The following is a 10,349-nucleotide window of genomic DNA, read 5'->3' on the forward strand; positions in this document are numbered from 1 at the left end:
TTACTATTCAGTGTAAAATAAAATAGCTCTCATTTAATGATTCTCCTAGAATGCCATGTAGCATGAAACTTTTTCTAGTCTCTTAATGTGGTATTTGCTGTCTTGCTGCCTTGTGGAAGACACACTTGATACCAGAGTCTTTTCACAGGCTTCATTCTACACACAACTGAAGCTTCAATTCAGCACAGAAGAAAGAGAGAATTCAAACCCTGGGCAAAGTGAGTGGCAGCTTACAGCTTGTGGATTCCACATTCAGACTAGAAATATTCTGTAATTCAGCTCTGGGACACAGGCTGATCCCTTTCACTTCCTGCTTACACTTCAGTCTTGTTTCTCCAGTGTAACAGTGACAGAGTGGACTTTGCTGAAGGGAATTGTCCAGCCTCAGCTGCTGGAGCAGGTGCAGGTGAGCCAACCAGGGCAGTGCAAAAAACCCCAGAGGGAATGGAAAAAAATGAGCAAGAAGATAAGGAGTATCAGCCCTACAAGAAATACAGAAGCAGACTTTCCATTTTCCTTACTAAAAACAAAATACTTCCCAGATTTAGGCTCACACATTACAACTTGATTACTTAAACCTTCTTCTTAAAACCTTCTGGGGAAAGATAAAAAATCAATCACACGGAATACTAAAACTTTTGGTAATTCTTGGAATTTTTAGCTACCTTTGGGCTGGCAACAGCATGTTCTGGTAATACCACTTTTATCTTCTGCAGTAGATTAACTCCTTGTCCTTTGCAGGTTTTGCTGAATCTAACACCTTACAGAAAAATACAATAAAAAGGGCAGAATTTTATCTATTTTTCTTTACAGCTCCGTAAAGGTCTGTATTACACGTGATTTAAACAGCAAAACCACTCATCAGCTCCGGTCATTTAAAAGATTTTTAAGTGCTGGACCAAGTTTAGAGGAAAGCTATCCTACACTGCAATCTAGCTCTAACTCCTGAGTTCAGGAATGGCATGTGGGGATGATTTAAAGTTACCTTTCTCCATTGCCTGTGCCAGCAGTGAGCTGTCCCCTCTGATAAGGGGCAGAGTGGAAAGAAATCCGTAACTCCTTAAAATCACCCCAGTGGGAACTCCCAGAGGTCAGGAATCCCAGTCCTGCTGCTACTGAAGCCCTTCATTTACTGTCCAGTGTTATATGTGTGAAGTGATTGAGTGGTTGCTCTGTTCTGCCTACTAGGTCACCTTTCTATATTTATCACATCACCGTATAAAACCCCACAGTGTACCTCAAGGATGGGAGGCTCCACATAAAATTAAAACCTACCTTAAATCTTCCTGAAAAAGCAGCCCACTCCCCAGTTCTGAAAAGAACTGCTTTTCCTCTCTCTGCTCAGAAATTCCACTAGGTAAAAAAAATCTCAAAGGCTCAAAGGGAGCTCTGAGGACATGAAAGAAAGGGAAATCAGCATTGAAAATACCCTGAAACATTCTAGGTTGACAATCACATTTGTAAAATAAAATATTTGTCTTTTTTGCCCAAAATATCCTCTAAAATAGCTGGAGGTGCCTTTATACTGAGCCATTGGAAGTAAAAGTGAGTCCCTTTGGTGGATCCAGCCCAAGGACCACTGCAGGCGATGGAGGCTGTGAACTGCCGGGGCTTGGACTTGCTCCTCCTGATGGTTCTAAGTGCTGACAGCACAGGATGCTTTATTCCCATTTTTATTTATGCTATAATATCATTCCCAGCCTTTCTTCTTTGCATTTCTTTCATCCCAGCTTCCACTGATGTGCCCCATCTGTGCTGGGACTGTCCATCCTGCCTGAGTCAACAGCACTACACTGCTCTTCTCCAGGCTCCTTTTCCAAACAGAAACATATTTAGATTCATCCCACTCTATCTATTCCAAAGTACTCACATTTTTATACATTGATACAGAAAAAGGAGAGATCCTTAGTATAAACTGGTGTAATTCCTCAGAAGTCATGGGGTCACTACCAGGCACCAAGTTGTCGGCACATGCAAGAGATAAGAAGTTTTTAGCTTAAAATACAGACTCAGAAAGGATATTGTTGCAGCAAGAAGAAACAAAAGGAAGAGGCACTGAGTGAAAAGTAGGAAAGAAGACTCTTTAGACAGTTAAAAAACACAGAGCCTAAGCTAATGCCTCTGGAAAATGTTCTACTGGTCTTTGAAAATCCTTATCAAAGAACCCTTGGTTTTCTTGGTCTGACTGATAAGCTAAGCAACCTTTCACTTCTTGTTTAAAAGAAACTCAATTTAAAGTAAGCTCCTTTCCTGCCAAGGAACCTACTTTTTAGGTTCCTTGCCAGGAAAGGCTGCCCACATTTACATGATACCACCCAAGCTTCGTTATTTTGCATGAGGGAAGCCTTTTTTCCCTTTGAGATATTCCAATTAACCTCTTTCCATACGGCTGCCAACATGAAAGTCTAAAGTTAGGGGAAAAAGGTCAGTCCCTCTCACTTATTCTCACTGATTTTTAGATAAATCTGGGAAAGATTTATCTAAGAATCAAGGGATTGAAAATCTGTCACTACAGGCTGTACCCTGAGGCTCTTCCTCTTTATAACTGCTACCATTTTTTAGAAAACAATGTACAGGCTACTCAGATCTCTTGAAAGTGGATTAAATTGTCACTAAATGATGGAAAATTGCAAATAATTGTATTTTTTCTTGCTAATTTACCATAGAGAGAAGACTTTTTAAATTACTTTTTTTTGCGTGTGTACATACGTGCTTCCTTCATGTGTTTTTGCTGTCCAATTCTAATGAAATTTGGCAAATAGGTAGAGCTCTCCAAAATGCAGTTGCCTTGTTAAGAAGTTTCCTTGTTCTTTTTTGAATTTTAATACTTGTTAAAATTATTTCATGTAATTGAATTTAAGTTTAGGGTTACAACCAAGCAAGAAGGCACAGAAAGAAAAATGAAATCTAAGCCTGCGTGTCCAGAATATTCTACTGCCTAAAGTTTTCAGAAAATGTACAGCTACCTTCCCAGAAAATTAGTTTTCATCATGTAAGAGCAAAACTGATTTGCTCTTTCTGCACCAGTACAATATGCTCTGCCCTTTCAAACAGGGTACTCAGGGTATAATCCCAGTGTTGGGTGAAGTCTGAGCCGTGAAAAAGGTTTTACCACAAGAAATTTGGTGCTAAAACTGTGACTTGAAAATCCTGAGTTGAAAACACTGCTTTTTGTGCAGTAGCTAATGGCTGTGAGTGAAGGAGTCTTGGTAGGCCTGATTTTTGAAGATTAAAATTTACAGTTTCCCATTTAAATGGACACAGAAAGATACTGGGCTGGTATTGTCTTTAAAATAAATATGTAGAAATCAGATCCGGACTTTATTATCCAATAGTCTCTACTTCTCACCAAACTGAAGATTATTTCAAGTACGTGATTTCAAAGCAGGGGGTTGTTGTTGTCGTTGTTTCTGCCCTTTGGAGCTATACAGTCACTCAATTATCAGGACACACACAGCCACAAATAGGCTGGAACAGTGCCAATACAGCAGCGGTGGTGGCCGGAATTAGTTTGGAATTAGACAGGGATAGTTGTCTAAAGCTGGAAGAAGCAAACAGAAGAAAAAAAGGAATATTGCCAAAGTGTTAAGAATCTTGTACCTCAGGTTACTTATTTCAGTGAAGGAGGCAAAAACCTTGCAGTGAGAGGCCTGGCTCCCTCCTCAGTGCTGCAGTCCCAAATCAGTAACTCCCTCTCACCCTGCACACCTTCTTCCTACTTGGCTCAGCAGCCCAAGTGTTCCAAGGATGACCTGCTGACATGCTTCCCACACCACAGACTGGGAAACCACAAAGTGTCTGGATGCATGAGTGAGACACTGAGATTCTTACCTGCTGCCTTGCTCCTGTCTCTGCGTGACTCCCCTGCTGCAGCCGGTGCCAGCCACCACAGAGCCATTTCTTTGGAATTCACCACCCCGGGAGTCGTTCCTGTCATGATGGGAACTGATGTTTGGCAGCAGTTCCGCGCCTCTTGACTCACACGATGCTTTTGGCTCATTTTCCATCATTTCCTTCAGCTACAGAGGAAAGAAATAAATTGTTAAAGAGCAAAAACAGCTGTAAAAATGTCACTCAATGATGTAAGCCATGAAATCTGTGTTCTAGGAAGAGGAAACATGCATGTTTCCAGACATATAAAAGCTCCAGCACATGCAGCACAAGAGAGGAAATTAACTCATGTTCATCAGAAATCTACTTTGACAGTGCAAAGGTACTTGGACCGACGTTTAACCATACATGAAGAAGGTAATAGGTGATTCTTCATCCTGTGAGCCCAGCTGATGATTCTGTGCAAGGTTCTGCATGAAAATACAAGAGACAACCCTGCAAAATTTTCAGGGAATAGACAGTAAAAGAAAGAAAATGTAATTGGAAGTGCACAGAATTTAAGTTTCATCCAGTGCTGGGCCATTTGCATAACAGCCCAAATCTCACGCCATATGTGTTTGGTTTTCTGGTTCCTGTTCCTTTTTTTTTTTTTTTTTCCCATTTTTAAAAGAACAGTCATTGGAAGTTCACATGTATAGGCTGCTGAATAAAAGCAAATTACAACCAGGTCAATTTACACTTCCAGAAACACACAGGCAGCTCATTGCTCTGCAGCTACTTCCAGTGGCTTGGCAGGGCAGGTCTCGGAAAACGGAGCTGTCATCAGCACAAGCAGCACTGGGTGACATCTCACATTTATGCAGCATCACACCATCCAAAGGTAAGTAACTCCGAAAGTGATCAAATAAACTCAAGAGTGAGGGGACTTCTGATGCATCCTTGTTCCTTCTGACATCAGAGCTCCAACTGCCAGCAGGGACAAGGGGAACAGTGACATAGGGGACATCACTGCACAACTCTGCAGAGGAAAAGAGGAAAACAGCTTCTTCCCAAATGAAACGACTGGAGGAAAATCTTTTAAATCTTGCATATACTTCAGAAGAATAATTTGTTTGAGGAAGTGGCCTACAATTAGAACATGGACTTAGAGAAACTGAAATCATCCAGCATTCCAGGCAGCTGCCTTGGGGCATCTTTGAGGTGCTGGGAATGACATGGACTTGCATTTGCAAAGGCCCTTTGTAATCCCTTCCCAGGTTTCATCTGTTATCATCCCACCCTGCTCTCCTGGCCATCCTGTTGTCACCTAGCCATCCCATTTTCACAGTGAACAATGATGATGCCCTTATGCAGGGTGATCAAAGAGCTCAAAACACAGAACACACTGCTCCTAAACCCTCCAGAGTGCTTTGCCTGCTCATCCTAACAAATCCAGATGTTGCTCTCAGAGTTGAGTCTCGCTGTGCACAGCAGCTCTCTGTTACTGTTTTAGCTGTGGTTTACTGTTTGGAACTGGGGAGAGATCACTCTGAGGAATGCAGTTTAAATGAAGACTCTGCATTTTAAGTGGATGTTTCTGTTTGGAAAGCAAAGCTTCAGGAAACAAGGCAAAGCACAGAATGGAGAAGAACTTCTCAGAGGGCTGCATCGGTTAGACTGCAGGAAGGAGCATCACATCTGAAAATAGCCAAAACAGAGTCAATAGGAAACCTCTTTGAGCTGTTTGACGTTGTGGTCTGGTCCTGGAGCCAGTGGATAAACCCGAGGGCTGGGAATGCATCACCCAAACTCTGACCCCAGCTAGCTATAATTATTTGAACAATGCAAATTGGAAGAAGATTTAATCTCAGATAGTTTTGCATGAGATGGGGATTCATAGTTCATCACATATTCATAATGAGAGGGCTTTGCTTTCTCAATGGCACAATAATTACCAGCTTCAAGCAGCTTTTGCATTGAGAAATGCTATTTAACTCACTTGACAGCTGCCGCATTCAGTCAAAAAAGATGTTCTTACATTTATCTGCACCTTTGCTCCTCCCTGTACATCACTTCATTCAATGCCTTCCAGAGACACCCATTTTTAGGACAGCATTTCCAGCATGACATAGAATTGAAGAAACTTTTCCATTAGCTCCTTATGATTTAATAAATCAATAACTTCTGCATAAAACAGCATTGACAGAAAAAGCAACAAACCTATTTTTCTAGAAATGTTAGACCCAGAGGAAAAAAAATTTACTATCATTATTATAACTACTGGCCATGAACAATGTTGTTTATTAGTAAAAACTGCACAGCAAAAGGAACATAACTAAGGGAGTGTCCTGCAAAAAAGGTCTTTTACCTGATCCCAGATTCAGACACAACATCTGGCTAATGCACAGAAAGCTCTACCAGTGCTGTTTTCTTCAGGAAGGACTGAGTACTCAGATACCCTCAGCTGGCATGGGTGGAATTCAAGAGAAAACCTGGATTCACTTATGCCTTAGAAGAGTTGGATGCTCCCTGAAGACTCTGGCAACTAAGAGGTGAAAATGACTTCTGAGATGAGCACTTTGCAAATGGCCACCCAGGAGAAAAAAACCCAAGCAGCAGCAAGAAAGAATGCTATTCTGCGCAGAATGAGCAAATCAAGAAGAGTAAAACACACCGTCCTAATTTTGAAAATAAGAAATGAGGTTTTCATGTTAAATCTAGAATTGAAAAATTCTCTATTCAGCAACCCTACATGGAAAGTAATTTGAACTTGCAAGCGTGGTTTCAAAAAGATTAGTTACCTTTCCAGCTTTATATCGAGCTCTTTATAGGTCTCAGGATCACAGTAACTCACCAGCTGGATGCCATCAGCACGTGCAGTATGTAAACCAGCATTAAGCAGAGGGGCAAAGATCTACTTCATTTTGTAAGGAAGGAGGTGCCAGAAGACTCACACATGTGGCCAGGGCCAGGGTTCCGGTGCATCGGGAATTGGTTCCAGGGCACAATTCCAGCCCCAGATGAGCCCTGCCAGTAACACATCACTGTTGCAAACTGCTTATCAGTGTCAGAAAAATGGAAAAAGAACTGCAGATGAAGTTTCTATATCACACTGTAACAATACCTTCTCATTTTGAGCAGGAACCAACAGCAAAGAGCATCTGAGAGCAGCAGCTTTCAGCAAGATGAAGAAAAGGACTGGTTTGATTTACAGCTGTATAACTTACGGCCACATCTGGCAATGCAAGGCCAGGGAATTTCACGGGGAAGGAAATGCCACTTGATGCTTTTACAATTAAAGCAGACAATGCACAGAGAGTTTACACAAAATGACTATTTTTTCTTGGGAACATTCACCTAAAACCTTGGGCCAGGAACAGTGGAGAGAATACATTCAAACTGACAGTTCTGATTGCTTTGGACCTTCATGTCTTTGCTCTTCATCCTCCCAAAAGGCTCACAACAGAGACTAAGGTATGGACTTTAATTCCCATTGCTCACCTGTAAGAAATTATGACAGGAAGAAAAGCAAGTTCTTTCTGTCAGAAATTATAATGAGAATTTTTATCTATCTAAAAATATCTTACACATGCTAAGCACAACCAAAACAGTTTCTGCTGTTAGTTTTTTGTTTAAATTGTATTCTGAATATACGGCTGGCAAAGACAGCACTTGGCTGCTCTCTGTCCTGGTTACAAGGCAAGGGAAGCCAGACAGACACGGGTCCTTAAATTCTGGCAGGTTTTGGGAGAATTCCAGATCCACTGAAGCAATCTGAGCTGCCAGGACAGAATTCATGCTTCTCATTAGGATAATTCACTCTAATAGGCCTCTGAAGGCTTTCAATTTTTGGCAATGTTCTTTTAATGAGGCTCAAGTTGGATCTGTATATCTTATATTGTAAAGTATTTAAAATAAACACCCCATACAGAAATCTTGGTGATCTTGAGAAAAAATGAGTTAAAATAACCAGCTGAGCTAATACAATAAAAAAGGGAACAACTTCAGATGAAGGAGAAATGTTGTCCTAAGGAAGGTTCCTTTTGCATCCTGGCAAAGTATCATCTATTTCAGCTGGATGCTCCTCCTGGAATGATACAGAGCTGTGCTGAAATGATATAACTGTGGATTTTACTCTGGATGTATTAAGGATAATTGCTCAGTCTGAGATCTACACAGAAAATCCGTGCCACTGCTCTCATACAGAAGATCTCATCAGCTTGAGGAAAGTAAGGGAAAGCTGCAAGTTTCAAAGCTGAAACTACAGCACTAAAAATCATTCCAGTATTAACACCTGAATTTTCCTACTTCCCTAGGAAGGGAGTGTAAAAGCAGAGAATGGCAAGGGAAACAGAAGTAGCAAAGCAGAGACTGAAATATGAAAAAGGCAGAGATACTCAGTTAGCAGTTAAGACTCTGAATACAGAATGAAAAAAAAAGTCCATAGAAAAATAAAATAAGGAAAGAGACAGCTGGTATTTTCCAAAGTTCTCCCACTGAAATGATATAAAAGGGAATCTATTCAAATATCTGAACAGCCCCTAGAGCTGGGATTTCCTTAACTCTGACTTCATTTCCCTTAAAGAAAGGTATTATTTCAGCAACTCCACACTAACATAAAATAGAGATGGCAGAAACAATTTAAGTGCTCCTGTAGCATGATGAAGACTCTGAAACATGAGATACTTCTCTCAGAGACTACTTAGGGCAATATCAGACTACTGGAAGGTTGGACTATAAATGGCAATGGTGGGGTTTCCTCACTCTCATTAAATTGGAAAAGGCTTGCTTGCTCTTAGATACACATTAAGCAGTGTTTAGCTGCCACTTAGTGTAAATGGACTATTTAATGCAAAATTCATACCTTAGACACACAGATCAACCTGATTGGTTCAGTGCAGCAAACTCCAGTACATTCTGGATAGTTTTGGATTTTTTTTTCAAATCCACTGACCTTATCCACATGCACTAAGCTCAGTTTTACCACAAGGGCATTGGCAAATGAGTGTTCCAAAGGCAGTGGGCAGCACCAACACAGGCTGCACCAGAGACTGAGGTGGGGCAGAGCTGCTGAGGCAGCTTCTCTGCTCCTGCCTCTTCCCTGACACCAGGCACAGCCATTGATTTGGTCTCCTTTCTGGTGCCAGCTATGACTTTTTCTCTTAGGTTAAAAGAGAAGTCATCTTCCCCCATCCTAGTCCTGTCCCCACAGCATCAGGTCAGAACAAAGGGAAGAAGCAATGACAGTCCCAAAAATTTGTTCTTCTCCCAAAGAAGGCAGAAACAGAAAATGGATGTTTTCTGCCGGGGAAGGACACGAGACAGTGCAGAGTGGACTGTCTTTGGAAGGACTGAGGATGGGAAGGGATGAAGACTGAAGTGCTCTTACTGTCCCACATGACATAAACATTCTGCAATGTAATGTGGAAAGGAGCTTCTGTCCCAAGGTAACTCATCTCAGTGCCTCTCCCAAAAACACCACATGTCCCATCCGTAACTCCCATCCCACTAAGAACACAAAGTCACTTTTATTCTGAAGTTTGCAGCCTTGATTAACACCAACTCTGAATTTGCCAAGCTGGCTCCCAGAACTGATTTTCCCAGTCCTCTGCTCTTGTTGGCTGCTGGGGAAATGGAGCAGTACATACTCCAGACAAGGAATGCACCCACCCTTCATCCACACACCACACAAGTAACCGAGGCATTCCCTAAAGAGGAGTCTGAGCTGTCCCCCACATCTCAGTGGTAAAGACATGGGCAGTAACCACCCAAAAATCCCACGAGAAAACCTAACCTCAGCATTTCCTTTCATTACACGATGCTGAAGTCAGCTCCTCAACATCCCACAGATGTTGAGTCAGCATCTGTTCAAAGCCCCTTGTACGTTCTCAGGTATGTCTTTATTCTCCTCACCTGTGAAAGGATGAATGAACCAAAAAGGAAGCATTTGATCACTTTATCACTTGCAGGCCATTTATTTATCCTTCCCAGACTAGGCAGGTAAACTCAAGGTTATCCTTTCCTCCACTCCCTTGGTGTTTGAATCCTGCAGCCCAGGAACACAGAACAGCAGCAGCCTCTTTGGGTCTCACCGTTTTGTTTTTGGTTTTGTTTTTTTTTTCTAATTCATTTTGTCACTCTTGGGTGCCTTGGGTCATGCCCTAGGGCTGAATTTGGACTTCAGCTGCAGCAATCACCAGAGCCTGGGTAGGCTGGGCACCAAAACTCAGCCAGGGACAGAGACAGGGACATACTATTTCTCTATTAATATGTTAATGACTCTGTCCTTCATCCTTTCGTGTGAGCACCAAATGATTTCCCTCCCAGTCTGAGAGATGGAAGAGAACTGACATGTCCATTTTCCTGCACAATAATGCTGTCATCAGCCTTAAATTTGGGGTGCTTCTGAAAGAAGTTCTTACTCTGCAAAAATGAAGCACAGTGCTGCTGCTCTGTTAATTACCATCAACTGGTTTCTGAAAAAATACCATGCCATAAATATAGCTAATTTGGTGATTTTCTGAGGCTTCCCTTCAGAA

At 41.7% G+C, this 10,349-nt stretch overlaps 1 long non-coding RNA gene across 1 annotated transcript; it reads right to left on the bottom strand.

The window, feature by feature from the left end:
- Window positions 1-9,835, bottom strand: LOC121469937 (uncharacterized). The gene is made up of 3 exons (XR_012055830.1): window positions 3,832-9,835; window positions 1,871-1,946; window positions 1-1,389 (listed from the first exon to the last, which is right to left on the bottom strand). It is a non-coding gene; the product is annotated as an uncharacterized lncRNA (long non-coding RNA).
- Window positions 9,836-10,349: the final 514 nt, after the last annotated feature.

Source organism: Taeniopygia guttata, chromosome 4, assembly GCF_048771995.1.
Source record: "Taeniopygia guttata chromosome 4, bTaeGut7.mat, whole genome shotgun sequence".
Classification (NCBI taxonomy): Eukaryota; Metazoa; Chordata; class Aves; order Passeriformes; family Estrildidae; genus Taeniopygia; species Taeniopygia guttata.